Source organism: Pan troglodytes, chromosome 5 (genome assembly GCF_028858775.2).
Source record: "Pan troglodytes isolate AG18354 chromosome 5, NHGRI_mPanTro3-v2.0_pri, whole genome shotgun sequence".
Taxonomy (NCBI): Eukaryota; Metazoa; Chordata; class Mammalia; order Primates; family Hominidae; genus Pan; species Pan troglodytes.
Window position 1 is genome coordinate 18148743 of NC_072403.2, and position 14762 is coordinate 18163504.

The 14762-nt window shown below is 42.4% G+C and overlaps 1 protein-coding gene across 1 annotated transcript in view; it reads left to right on the plus strand.

Moving 5' to 3' along the window:
- Positions 1-14762, plus strand: part of EDN1 (endothelin 1) — a 121482-nt gene that overhangs the window by 19377 nt on the left and 87343 nt on the right. Inside the window, exon 2 of the mRNA XM_063812786.1 lies at positions 4299-4372. The gene's annotated coding sequence lies outside the window, so the exon portion shown is untranslated. The remainder of the gene's footprint in view (positions 1-4298; positions 4373-14762) is intronic.

The window sequence follows — 14762 nt, forward strand, 5'->3', positions numbered from 1 at the left end:
CAAGGGAAGCTGGGAAAATATTAATATAAAGAAAATCAAATTATGCAATTCTTATTTTGTCTTTGTCCTCTATAAAGAGGAATGATCTTCAAACTAGAAAAGAGAGATGAAATTTCCTCACAAGAAAAACTGAATTCAAGATAGAAAAGGATACTTAAGAGAATATCAAGGTGTTAGAAATACGTTTTCATCTCTGACTCCAGATAAATTATATTTCTTGGTCATGAAATCATTGATAGGCTTTGGCACTTGACTTGTTCCAAAGTTGGACAAATCTAGCTACTAGACGAGTTCCCTGAGAGCATGGGTCTGACCTCTTTCATTCATTGCTGTATTCCAGCATCTAGAACATTGCCTGGTATAGAGTAAGTGCTCAATAAATATATGCAGATAAATACATGAACAGAGAACACAGAGTGGCCAGATTAAAACAGGGAAATGTTCGGATTTCAAAATGGGGAAAATAAGGATTCTGACTTGTGTAGATACCCAGGCAACATGCAGGCAAGATGTCAGCGGTTAAAAAAATTTTAGAATGGATTAATTAAAAAAACAATCTTCCAATATGCCAGGATTCCTCTACAATTTTACATCTAGTTTAACCCACACAATAGCACAATTAACTGGTCCTATACACATTTTACAGATAAAACTGAGGCCCAAGAGGAATTTAAGTAACTTGCCTGGGAGTGATATAGCTTATAAGCAGAAAAGCTGGCATACAGAATACATCTGACTCCAAATTTAACTACTGGTTGTCCTCAGAAAGGAAATCATGGTGACTCTGAACCAACCTGTGTACGATAATCATGAGTATGCTAAACTCTCCTAGTTTCCTTTTTAAATCAAATTGCTAAATTGGTTGATGCCATAGATAACTGGTTTATGTACTTAAAAAAAAACTCATTGAGATCTTTACCTGTATCTGAATATATAAAGAAGTTTCTAGTAGAGCTACTCTGCTGGATAAGACAGAAGTTCAGAGATCTACCAGAATAACTATCCGTTCACCTTTGCCGAACTTCATAAAGCCCACTACCATAAACACAGGGTAAGGGGAGTTCAGCCAGGCATTTGATAAGGTCTTTTGTAATAATCTTGCAACTAAGGCTAGATGACAATCAGACCAATTAGTAGTATGTGGAACCACTGGTCCCTATTGATGTCAAACTAAAAGGAAGCCTCAGTCTTGTGGCAAAGGGCCCTGTCCTTGACCTTTTTGTATTGAAATATGTGACCAGTGACTTGGAGAAAATAATGATATTCCCATGTTTAGCTGATCACACAATTTTATACCAGTTCCTACACTTAGACGGTTGCATACATCCTCTTCTACTTTGTGGTTGAGAAGCTTCCTCTAGTAGAAGTGATGTCAATGGAATTCCAATAAGAGGTATGTTCTATTTAGACATTTAATCCATGAATTTGTATGTATACATTATAAGTCATCTTTGGCAGTTCAGCCCTCAGCCAACAGAATCTCAGTTTCTCCATTTCTATCATTACTCCAGAAGGGTTCTTGGGTGTGGACTAGGCATTCTCGTTGGCATGCATTCAAGTTCTCGTCTGTAGCCACTGATCCTGTTGCCTCTATCCCACAGCTCTGGAATATCTCCAAATAACTACTCTTTTATTCTCCGTGCAAATGAAAAATTCCATTAGGGTGATGTGAGGTTAGTTGTTGACATAACTTCCTGCTTCAAAAATCCTTCCTTCCTTCCCATCATCATTTGCGACCCCAGTTACAGCTCTGAATTGCGATTTCCATTTGTGACATATTGCCCCCGAAGAGACAGAAGAGGAACCTTCATCCGCCATCCCCATGTTAGAATCCTCTTCCTAGGCTCTCAGTGAAGTTGCCTCACTCGATCTCAAGCTGCCCGGCATGTCACATTCCATTTATTTCATTTAACTAAGATTTATTTAGCTTTATGCTATGCTAGGAACTGACAAGAAAATCATTATTACAATTAAATGAGATTTATTGAGTACTTACTTTATGCCAGGAACTGAGCTAAGAATGAGGAATAAAAAATGTATAAAGACACATTCCTTGCTCTCAAAAAATGTGAAGTTTAGAAAGATGGAGGTAGTAAGTAAATCAACTTCAATTCAGGGTAATAGATGCTAGTAGAGGCACCATGTGTGATGCTGTGAGACCTCAAAGAAAGAGTCTCTAAATCATCCTGAAGAGGAAGTCACATGAGGAGAGTCTTTAAGAATAAGTATGTCTGGCCTTGTCAATTAAAAGAGAGTTGGGAGTTCCAGGCAGAGTGTCAGCATGAATGAAGGCAAGAACGACTACTGGGATGAAGTGTGGGGAGCTGAGTTCATTTTGACATGGGAAAAGTGTAGAGGCTGGGCGCAGCAGCTCATACCTGTAATCCCAGCACTTTGGGAGGCTGAGGCAGGCAGATCTCCTGAGGTCAGGAGTTTGAGACCAGCCTGTCTAACATGGCAAAACCCCGTCTCTACTAAAAACTACAAAAATTAGCCAGGTGTGGTGGCATGTGCCTGTAATCCCAGCTACTCGGGAGGCTGAGACAGGAGAATCACTTGAACCTGGGAGGTTGCAGTGAGCCGAGGTCGAGCCACTGCACTCCAGCCTGGACAACAGAGTGAGAGACTGTCTCAAAAAAAAAAATAATAAAGAAAAGAAAAAGAAAACCGTAGAGCAGAAGGGAGATGGCAGGAAACAAGGTGGGAAGGGTAGGTTAGATTTGTATCATAAAAGATTTTAGACTGTCTTCTGGATTATGTGGGAGCCAAGGAAGGGTTTTAAGCTGAGGTATGGCAGGATCTGATTTGCATTTCAGAGGGATCACTTGTGGCAGCCATAATGAATTAAGATGGTAGAGAACAGACAAGAGGAAGGACGGACTGTTAAAGTGATGGGTAGTCATAGAAACAAAAAGTGGTGAGGGTCTGAGCTGGCCCCTGGAAACAGATGGGTTTGAAAGCTATTTAGGAGGTAAAATGGAAAGAATGTCATAGAAATTTAGATTTGGGGGTGAGGAAGAGGGAGGAGGTATAAGGGAACCTGGGTTTCTGGCTTGGACCAGTTGGCTGGACGTGGGTGTCACATGCAGGCTACTGCCTAAAAGCATAGGTGACTAGGAGAATGCTATTGGCCTCAGTGTTGGAAATGTTGAGTTTGAGATGCTAGTGAAGCACACAGAGGATGCATATTAGTCAGTTGCCTGAACTTACAACTGCAGAAGAGCGGGCTGGGCTAGAGACCATAGTCTCTATATGGTCGTTACATATGGACGTCTTTATATGGGTGTCATCAGTATATCATGGCTGAAAACCAGGGTCTTGATGAAGTCACCCAGGGAGATGGTATAAGATGAACAGCATAGAGAACTAAGAATAAAACCATAGAAAAAAGTTCATTGTTGGTCTTTGTTGTCTTATTTTGTTTTGTTAAAATGGGGGAATCTTGCAGATCTTTTAAATGCTGACAGAAAAGTTAAAGGAGAAAATTTGAAGATGCAAAGAGAACATATAAGTAATAATTTTCCTGGGAGCAGAAGGTATTTATTTATTCATTCATTCATTTAATAAGTACTGAGTGCCTCTAGCAGGCTGGGAATAAAAGGCCCCTTCCCTCATGCAGCTTACATTGTAGTGGTAAGGAGAGCCCCATAGGAAATAAATAAATGATAGGGTGTGTTAGAAGGTGACAGGTGCTACAGGGGAAAACAAGGCTGCATAATAAGGATGAGAGTGCTGGTGGAGAGCACAGTACATGTGAGATTTAAATAGTGATTAAGGAAGAATTTCCTGAGGAGGCAACAACAGTTCAAAGGCAATGAAAGAGAGAACCATGCAGATCTCCGGGGAAAGAACGCTTCTGGGGCAATCTGCTTTATTCAGAGTCTACTGATTAAATGTTAATCTCATCTAAAAAAAAATACCTTCACGGAAGTATCTAGAATACTGTTTGACCAAATATCTGGGCCTAGTTGACAAATAAAATTAACCATCACAGAGGCCAACGACAGACGCAAGAAGACCAATTAAGAAGCTCTCGTGTTAACACAGTGGAGAGGTGTTGGTGGCTTGAGCCAGGATGTCACAATGGAGGCAGTGAGAAATGGTCAAAGCCTGGATGTCTTTGCAGGCAGCAGTCACTGTGCCAGGAGTCCAAAGATGACAAGAAATGATTCCTGTGGTCAAGGTCCTTACAGTCTGTAACAGTTATTAAAACCGTAATTGCTTATTTGTTCATGGCATCTTCATTACCTTGATTATACCTTCCTGGTTCAAATCATATTTAACATCTATTCCAACAGAATGGCATTGGAACCTACCAGAAGACAGGACACCAGTCACTACACAGGACTGATGCATACTTACTCAGTCTCAGGTATGTCTTTATAGCAATGTGAGAACGGACTAATCCCTGCCTTTTCATTGTAATGACTGTCAATTTTTTTTTTTTTTTTTTGAGATGTTGTTTTGCTCTTGCTGCCCAGGCTGGAGGACAATGGCGTGATCTCGGCTTACCGCAACCTCCACCTCCCAGGTTCAGGTGATTCTCCTGCCTCAGCCTCCGGAGTAGCTGGGATTACAGGTGCCCACCACCATGCCCGGCTAATTTTGTATTTTTAGTAGAGATGGGTTTTCTCCATGTTGGCCGGGCCAATCTCAAACTCCCGACCTCAGGTCATCTGCCCACCTTGGCCTCCTAAAGTCTGGGATTACAGGCATAAGCCACTGTCAATCAATTTTTAAAAACAAACATTTTCTTCTCTGTACCTAGTATGAGACAATTTGAGTGTACTATGTCAGGTATTTGAGTGGAAAATATAAAATCTATATGTTGTACAAGTGGAAAACATAAAAGCTATATGTTGTGCACATCCAGCCCTTCTTGTAGAATGTCTGGTACAGAGCCTAACCTTTGCTTGCCTCAATCAGGGTTGTGCTGGTCTCATCACCATTCCCAGGAAGCTGGGTGCTGCCCTGTCTGTGGTGGGGCACAGAAACCCATTTACCTTCAGTATTCAGATAGTAGAGAAGATGGACCAAGTTGGACTTGGGAATCCCCATTCTGATTTTGAAGTCTAGGCTTGAGATGGGGACTAAGAGATGAGAAATGTTGTAAAGATGGAGACCAAGACTGCTGGAGAATTGAGTCAAACTGAGATAGGAGGCAGGACTTGACTCCAGAGGCTGGGCTCAGACACCGGACCAGATTGAGGACTAGCAAATACAGGGCCAGGGGCAGAAGCAGCTTTCTATCAGACAGCCCAGGAGTGTGCCATGTCAATTTACTATTGCCATGGCAACACCTGGGAGTTACTTCCCCTTTCCATGGCAAGACTCCAAAGTTACTACCCCTTCCCTAGAAATTTCTGCATAAACTGCCCCTTAATCTGTATGCAATTAAAATTGCGCATAAATATGACTGCAAGACTGCCCTGAACTGCTACTATCTGCCTACGGGGTAGCCCTGCTCTGCAGGCGCAGTTATGGAGCTGTAACACTGCTGCTTCAGTAAAGCTGTTTTCTTCTACCTCCAGCTTGCCCTTGAATTCTTTCCTGGGCAAAGCTAAGTACCCTTGTGGCCTAAGCTCCACTTTGGGGCTTGCCTGCCCTGCATCAAAACCATGCTAATGTGGGGCAGGCTTTGAAAAAGCCTAGAGACTGGAGTCTAGAAGGCCATTATTGGAGGTAGCTCTCTTTTATGCATCCTGCAAGCACTTCCACTGTGCATTCCAGATTCATTTAAAGGGACCCAGAGATATGCTTCTTAGGCTTTCCACCAAAGCATCTCTCAAGCCAAAGGGAATAAACAGGTAGCTTCAAACAGTCTGCCTCATGCCTGGAATATATTTGAAATCTTTTTGTTTTATTTTAAAAATTACATGACTTTTGCATTCTACTTTATAATATCACCATTGTTTTAATAACCCTTCCCCAAAAATTCTTGGCATAAAATGAGCACTGCAGAAAAATGTTTCATATTCATTTTTGGCCTTATGTAGTCCTTGGCACACAACTTGACCTAAGCCATGCCTAGCCCAGACTGAGAAGCATGAACCTACAGATGAATACTGAACCATTGATTGAATGTGTCATCATTCTTTTGTGACCTGGTAGTTTACAAGCCTAGAGCAGAGAAGGGAAGCTAGTAGGTGGCCAATAAATCATGGTTGAATGATATAGGTCTTTTCATGTTCTATTCTTAATCTAGGCATTTTCAAACACATGCTTTTCTTTCTCTAGAATCTTATTTCTCTTTATTTAAAATCAAACAAGGCTGGTTGCAATGGCTCACGCCTATAATCTCAGTACTTTGGGAGGCTGAGGTGGGCGAATCGTTTGAGCCCAGGAGTTTGAGACGAGCCTGGGCAACATGGGGAAACCCGGTTTCTATTAAAAATGCAAAAATTAGCTAGATGTGGTGGCACACAACTGTAGTCCCAGCTACTTGGGAGGCTGAGGTGAGAGGATCACTTGAGCCTGGCAGGTGGAGGCTGCAGTGATCCATCATTGTGCCACTGCACTCCAGCCTGGATGACAAAGGGAGACCCATCTAAAACAAACAAACAAACAAACGAAAGAAAACAAAACATTTTTTTGAACATGTATAAGGCACGGTCTGTAGTATTGGAGAATCCTAGGATGAATTAATTTGGATTCCATACTTACAATTTCGGCTTTCACCAATGACTTGAGAAGTTGCTAATAGGCTTCTCTGATAACCTATTTTATCTTCTTCTCTTTTGATCCTAATTCTGTTCTATGGATTGTATACTCTCAGATTTATTTTCATCGTATCTTGTTTTCATTAAGGGGTACTTGCAAAAAGTTTAGTTGGGGAGTGAAAAAATAACTCTTATATATATCCAATATTAAAAGTTTCTTTTGAAAAAGTTTTTTTCTAGTAGGTCCTTTCTAACATGTCTTTTGAAAACAGTATAGGTTGGTTTTATGGCTATGTATGGGGATCTCATGAGAATGCCATTAAAATAAGCTTTTGCTGAGTTGGAGGATAAAAGGAAATGGGAAAAAATCCAAATGCATCCCATTATTACAAGAATGGTTCCCTCTACATTTAAGTAATTATTTTTCTGCAGTTCAGTGATTTGGAAAAACATGTATTTTCTAGTTTCCTAAGAATAAAATGAATTAAAACGACTTTAAATACTACATAGGACAAATTTTAATTTTCTACTGCATTCTATCATAGACTCTTTTCTTCTATATTTTATTTTATTTATATATTTTTTTGAGACAGGGTCTCATTCTGTTGCCAGGCTGGAGTGCAGTGGTGCGATCACGGCTCACTGAAGCCTTGACCTCCCGGGGCTCAGGTGATCCTCCTACCTTAGCCTCCCAAGTAGCTGGGACTATAGGCTAATTTTTTTTTTCTTTTGGTAGAGATGGGGTTTTGCCATGTTGCTTAGGCTGTTCTCAAACTCCTGGGCTCAAGCGATCCTCCTGTCTTGGCCTCTCAAAGTGCTAAAATTATAGGTGGGAGCCACTGCGCCAGACCCATATTTTGTTATTTTGAGAGATTATTCTACTTCATAATTTGGAGTGCATTTCTGATTTTCTTGTTGGAAATGGAAAAATGACTATTTTAGGTTGAATCCATTCTTAATTATCCCCTGATACTTCGTTTAGGACATTTCTGGATTACTTTTTCTCTTCCTGTTCCTTTTCTCTTTTTTTCCAGTCCTTTCATGACAGATAAATGTTGGTTGGATAAACCAAGGAGTTGGTACATATCCCAAGAATGCAAATTCATTTTGGTATTAAATTTAAAAACATATTCCAAGGAAGGTAAATTCAACCCACCCACCCCCTACCTCAAACACTATGGGTGCTGGTTCCCATTCTCTCTTCTCTTGACCCATCCTCTGTAGCATGAGCATTAGCCACGTGTCAGAAGAGTTACAGTCACTAGAAAGCTACCTAGAAATCAGAATTCCCTCTTCTTTCAATTTTTTTGAAAGTTAAGTCATCATAGGGCACACCTTCTGAAATCCACAGTCTGTAATGAATGTAAACACAGAATGTGCATTTGTGAACTGTGCCCCAAAGGGTTGGCTTTCTAGATTCCAAAAAAGGACAAACATTTTCAGATGTTGAATGCACAGTGATGTCAGACATCATTAGTGACAGCTCATTTCTGCATTTTGTGGTTGGACTCTAAACTATGTTATCCCAGAAGAAGTCTCTCCATCTTGCCCTGGATTTGGTGGGAGAAGGATCTGACACAGGGAGCTTTGCCCCTGAAAACAGCACTGTGGCAGCTGGAAATGACCTTATATGGTAGCTTCGCTTTACACTCCCTGTCCCAGAAAGATCCGTATGGAATGTGGTGACTTTTGATGCTGATAAGGACATTCCACAGGAGAATGCTGGGGTCGGGTAGACGAAGGATCCCTGTGAACGGTTACCCATTAACACTGGCTCTGGTTTCAGACCAGTGAAGAGTGGCAGTCGGCATAGTTTTCATTAGTCAGACATTATAACCTGAGTTTGGCCTATTTTTCTTTGAAACATTTGGAATTGTCAAGCCAAAATGCATTTCCTATGGAGTGAGTGAGTTTGCCTCTGCCAGCCTTTCCATGTGATAGTTTATTATTATAGAGGTGACATGGGCACCCAGAGTCCCTGGCAAGCTATTGTTTTTCTTTGCTAAGAACAGCAGGAAGAGACAAAAAAAAGTCCTTCAGAAAATAATTTATCTAGACTTTTGCAAGGCAATGAGAAAATGAATTGCCATTAGGCTGAGCAATCTACCCTGTATCACTGAGGATAGAAAATGTCTCAGAAGTTCACTCATGTCTAAGAAGTTTCACGTGGATCTTGGTACAATTGTGGCTTAAAATGTGAAGTTCAGGCCAGGTGCAGTGGCTCACGTCTGTAATCCCAGCACTTTGGGGGGCCAAGGCGAGTGGATCACCTGAGGTCAGGAGTTGGAGACCAGCCTGACCAACATGGAGAAACCCTGTCTCTACTTAAAATACAAAAATTAGCTGGGCGTGGTGGCAGGCATCTGTAATCCCAGCTACTTGGGAGGCTGAGGCAGGAGAATCACTTGAACCTGGGAGGTGGAGGTTGCAGTGAGCTGAGTTTGCACCACTGCACTCCAGCCTGGGCAACAGAGTGAAACTCCATCTGAAAAAACAAAAAGAAAAAGTGAAGTTGTGAAGTTCAGGGGTTCAGAGAAAATCCCTTCCCCTCATAAGTGAGGAATGAAGAATGGAAGCACTCTGAGGACACTTCCATGCAGACAGTCAGATGGACACACCCAGTAGAGTGGCTTTGTAATATTGCACTGTCTATCATAGGAGACTTCCCAGCTACCAGACACAGAGTTTCTCTTGGGCTCAGCCCAGTTTTTCATCTTTGTGTTGCCAGCACCACGGCACCCTGCACAGCACATAGCAGGTGTTCAAACTTCCTCCCTTCCCTGTCTTCCTCTTTTACCTCCCCTTCCCCGTCTATCCTCTCCTTTCTCCCTCCCTTTCCCCCGCTTCCCTCAACCCTCATCTATGGAGTGCTTCTTATATCCCAGGCACTGTGCCCAAGCCTGATGCATGGTGAATTTCAGCAACATGCATCTCCTAAATATTAAGAAAAAAAATCCCCCGTCTAAGAACCTTTGGTTTTTAACCTCATTCTGTGCTATTTTCAGTAACTTCTGGTTTCCACACTAAAAAAATTTGCAGTCATTATTTATTGAGCATGATCTACAGACCAGGCCTAGTAATAGTCACCTAATTCATTAATTCACTTACCCATTCACAACTATTTATTGAATACCTGTTGCATGTTAAGTGCTGGAATTACAGCAGTGAATAAACACACAAAGACTCCTGAAGCTCATGAGTGCCCAATTACTTGCATTACCTGTATTAAAACTTATATTATTCATGATCCTCATGAAGCTTCCGGTGGGGTGAAGGGAGAGAAGCAATATGCAAGCAAACAATAAACATGTATGACATCAGGAGGTAATCAATCAGTGACATAAAAATGTAATGACACGGGGGCACTGGAGAGAACTAGAGCAGGTCCTATGAAAGCTGGGGGAAAAGCATGATAGCCAGAGGGAACAACCGGTGCAAAGGCACTGGGGCAGAGAGCGCCTGTGTGTTCAGGATTGTGTTTTGGCTGGAGCAGAGGTGTTGAGGGGGAAGTGATCAGAGATGAGATCACACAGCTGGCAGGGGTGATGTCTCCTACAGTTTCATAAGCCACTCTAAGGACCTGGCTCTCCCTCTGAGTCAAATGGGAAGCCAGTAAAAAAATTTGAACAAAGCAGCTGGGCGCGGTGGCTCATGCCTGTAATCCCAGCACTTTGGGAGGCCAAGGTGGGTGGATCTTGAGGTCGGGATATCGAGACCATCCTGGCTAACATGGTGAAACCCCGTCTCTACTAAAAATACAAAAAATTAGCCAGGCTTGGTGGCAGGCGCCTGTAGTCCCAGCTACTTGGGAGGCTGAAGCAGGAGAACGGCGTGAACCCGGGAGGCAGAGCTTGCAGTGAGCCGAGATTGCGCCACTGCACTCCAGCCTGGGCGACAGAGCAAGACTCCATCTCAAAAAAAAAAAAATTTGAACAAAGCTATGTGGGGCATGATCTACTGCACGGTACAGTGGTTAAGTCCTCGGGTCTTGGGCGAGGCTACTATTTTGGAATTATGCCTCTGTTTCTTGCTAGTTGTGTGACTGAGGTTAAGTTACTCAACTTCTGTGCACCTTCTGTGTGACAACCATACCTACCCCTTGAGTCGTTATAAGGGTTATATAAATTAATATTTGTAAAGTACATATTTGTTAAGTGTACAAAATGAATGGATTTTTAAAAATCACTTAAAATGCACTAGATAATTATGAACTGCTTTTGGACAATTAGTCAAGTGACTTCCCTAAGGGCACAGATCATAGATGAACAGGTCAGGATCCACACCAAGGGCTACGTGACCCTGAAACCCATATTTTTAGCATACAGCATGGCACCTGCCTCTTTCCTCTGCAATTTCAGCTGCTGGAGCCATCATTAATTAGATAGTAACAGGGTGTATTATGGGTTGTATTGTGTCCGCCCCAAAATTTATGTGTGGAAGTCCTAATACCCGGTACCTCAAAATGTGACCTTATATGAAGACAGGGAAATGTAATCAAGTTAACGAGGTCATTAGGATGGGCCCTAATCCAATATGACTGGTGCCCTTGTACAAAGAGGAAATTTATTTTTGTGTTTGTTTTTGTTTTTTCTTGGAGACAGAGTCTCGCTCTGTCACCCAGGCTGGAATGCAGTGGCGCGATCTCAGCTCACTGCAACCTCCACCTCCTGATTTCAACCAATTCTCCTGCCTCAGCCTCCTGAGTAGCTGGGATTACAGGTGCCCGCCACCACACCTGGCTAATTTTTTTGTATTTTAGTAGAGACAGGGTTTCACCATGTTGGCCAGGCCAGTCTTGAACTCCTGAACTCAGGCAGTCCTCCCTCCTCAGCCTCTCAAAGTGCTGGGATTACAGGGGTGAGCTACAACACCCATCCAAAAGGGGAAATTTGAACACACACACACAGAGAAAGAGAGAGACAGAGAAAGGGAGAGAGAATGCCACATGAAGACTGGAGTTATGTTGCCACAAGCCAAGGAATTTTGAGAAGCTTGGAAAGAGGCCTGGAATAGCTCCTTCCCTGGCATCTTTAGAGGAAGCGTGGCCTTCCAAACACCTTGAGTTTAGATTTCTAGGCTCCAGAACTGTGAAATAATACATTTATATTGTTTAAGCCAACCAGTCTGTGGTGCTTTGTTATGGCAGTCCTAGGGAACCAGAATGCTGTCTTTAGTTATCCTCAATATTTTATGCACTCAAAGAAGCCTTTGCCAAATGTCTAGTGAAGACACAGTGCTAGACTCCTTCCCTAGGGAAGGCAGCTGGGTTTTGTGCAGTTTCTATGTTGTCCAAACCCTTTGCCCCAGGAGTGGGTGAGAAGCTGCAGCAAGTCACTTACAATGAAAGGTGATTGCGAGTAGGAGTGATCACCTAGGTCTCTGATGTGTGCTAATTTCCTCCTGTAATTAACCTGTCAACACTGTCTGTTAATAAACCTAGGGGGTTGCCAACATTGATCAAATACAACACGAGGAAATTGGATCCTATGGAAAAAATGTCACATCAAAGTTTCAGAAGCATTTAAAAAAATCTCTTCTGATTCTGCTGAGTTTTTAAGTAAGACAAATCATTCCTGATGAGTTAAGATTGCTGGCACCTGGGTCGTCTGGTGAGGCACCTCGTTTTGATTGCCCGTTGCATAGTTTCATTTCAGCCTAAGATCTTAATTCCTGCAAATGATTTCCCTAGCATATATGATGAAAAGTAATGTGCCTGCTGAAGATGGATTTTAACCATATTTAGCTATTGGAAAGACCTTGTCAGGAACCATCTTTATTCATTTTTTAAATGTTTGTGTAGTGGCATATGAATGTTCAATAAATATAATTTTCATGATCACACAATATTTTCCCTTAACCTTGATCTCTTCTCCTAGATTATTTAAATTCCCTATGTTAATAATAGAAAAAAAGGACCTATAATTGCTATTGAATTTCTGCAGTTTACACACTGTGCTAGAAATACCTGTCAAATTTCCCTGTAACTGCTGTGAAACAGCCTCAGAAGCCAGCGGGGCCACCAGCAGAAGGTCTGATACCTTCTACCTCACAATTAATCTAGATTTGGCGGGGCATGGTGGCTCACACCTGTAAGTCCGAGAACTTTGGGAGGCCAGGGCAAGGGGCTTACTTTAGTCCAGGAGTTCTAGACCAGCCTGGGCAACACAGCAAGAACAGTCTCTACAAAATAATAATAATAATAATAATAATAATAATAATAATAATAATAATTAGCCAGGTGTGGCGGTACATGACTGTGGTCTCAGCTTCTCTGGAGGCTGAGGTTGGAGGATTGTTTGAGCCCCAGGGGGTCAAGGCTGCAGTGAGCTGTGATCACACCACTGCACTCCAGCCTGAGACTCAGTCTCAAAAAAAAAAAAAAAAAAATCTAGATTTATGGATCATGGATGTGGAAGAATCAGACCTTGCTTTGAATTCAGCTCTGTCACTCACTATACCAGTTTCAGAAATACCTTTTGAGGGCCATGCTCCCTAAAAATAATTTTAATGAAGAGTATAGACATTTACTTCTTAAAAAGCAATTTATTATCTGAAAGAAGGAAAGTTCATAGTGATTATTCTGGTCAATGCTTCATTCATGTTGATATTTCCATAGATAATAGTAGTTAATTTTTGGTAGTTCTTGATTTACATGTTTCATTAACTTAGCTAGATGCCTTGTAGCACCTAACACCTCACCCTTTTTGAGCAATTTCTCAGGAAAAGATTTGTGATGACTTTGTTTTGTATAGCTGACTCATCACCCCAAACTTGTCCTGTGATGAGCCCTGGGAACCCTTGCAACCTTGATGACAGCAGTCAGAAAGTATATGCAGTTAAGCAATTCCCATAGAAGGGAAGTGAAGCAGTGGGTCACCTGATACTGGAGTCTCATAACGAGACTCGCGAAGTAGGAAGGAAGCCTCCTCGCAGGGCGGTTCCACCACAGTATGAGCGGCCACAGAAAAAGTTACCCTGAGTGTTCCGTGCTGCACCGCGTCACCCAGCCCCCACATTCATATGTTGAAGTCCCAAACCCTAGTGCTTCAGATTATGATCGTATTTGGAGATGAGTCTTTAAAGAGATAATTCAGTTAAAATGGGATCCTGGGAGTGGGCTCTAATCCAGTTTAAATGGCGTCCTTAGAAGAAGAGGAGAGGGGGACACAGACACACACAGAGGGAATCCCATGTGAGGACATAGGGAGAAGGTGCCATCTACCAGCCAAGGAGGGAGGCTTCAGAATGAACCAGCTCTGCTGACACCTGATCTCAGACTCCTCCAAAACAGTGAGAAAATAAACTTCTGTGGCCTAAGGTGCACCATCTGTGGTGTTTGTTACTGAAGCCCTATCTGACTAATACAGTGGGTGTTGCGTTTATGCAACCTTTTCCTTCATAGAATGCAGAGGGATTCATCTCCTACTTCTTGCCTGTTTTCCCTCAGCATTAGCCACTCTGGCCTCCTCGCTGTTCTGCACACGTGCCATTCCCTCTGCCTGGAACATATTTCTTTCAGATACCTTCCTGGCTCCTTCCTTTGGTTCCTTTAAGTCTGCTGGCATCTTGCCTTCTCGGCAGGTCTCCTCTGGCCACTTATTCAAAATTACAAACCACCCACCTCCTACCGTCCCCCAGCACTCTTTATCCTCCTTGGTTTTAAAATTTTTCTCTATATCACGAGGTCAGGAGATCGAGACCATCCTGGCTAACACGGTGAAACCCTGTCTCTACTAAAAATATAAAGAATTAGCCTGGTGTGGTGGCAGGAGCCTGTAACCCCAGCTACTCGGGAGGCTGAGGCAGGAGAATGGCGTGAACCTGGGAGGCGGAGCTTGCAGTGAGTCGAGATAGCACCGCTGCACTCCAGCCTGGGCGACAGAATGAGACTCCGTCTCAAAAAAACAAAAAATTTTTTTCTCTATAGGGCTTATCACCTCCCAGCACCCTATATAATGTACTTATTTAAACATTTAACTTCTTAATTAGAATGTAAGCTCCATGAAGGCAGAAATTTTTGTCTGTTTTATTCGCTGATATATGCCCCACAGTAGGGATAGTACAGGACATGTAGTAGGAACTCAAGAAATATTTGTTGAATGA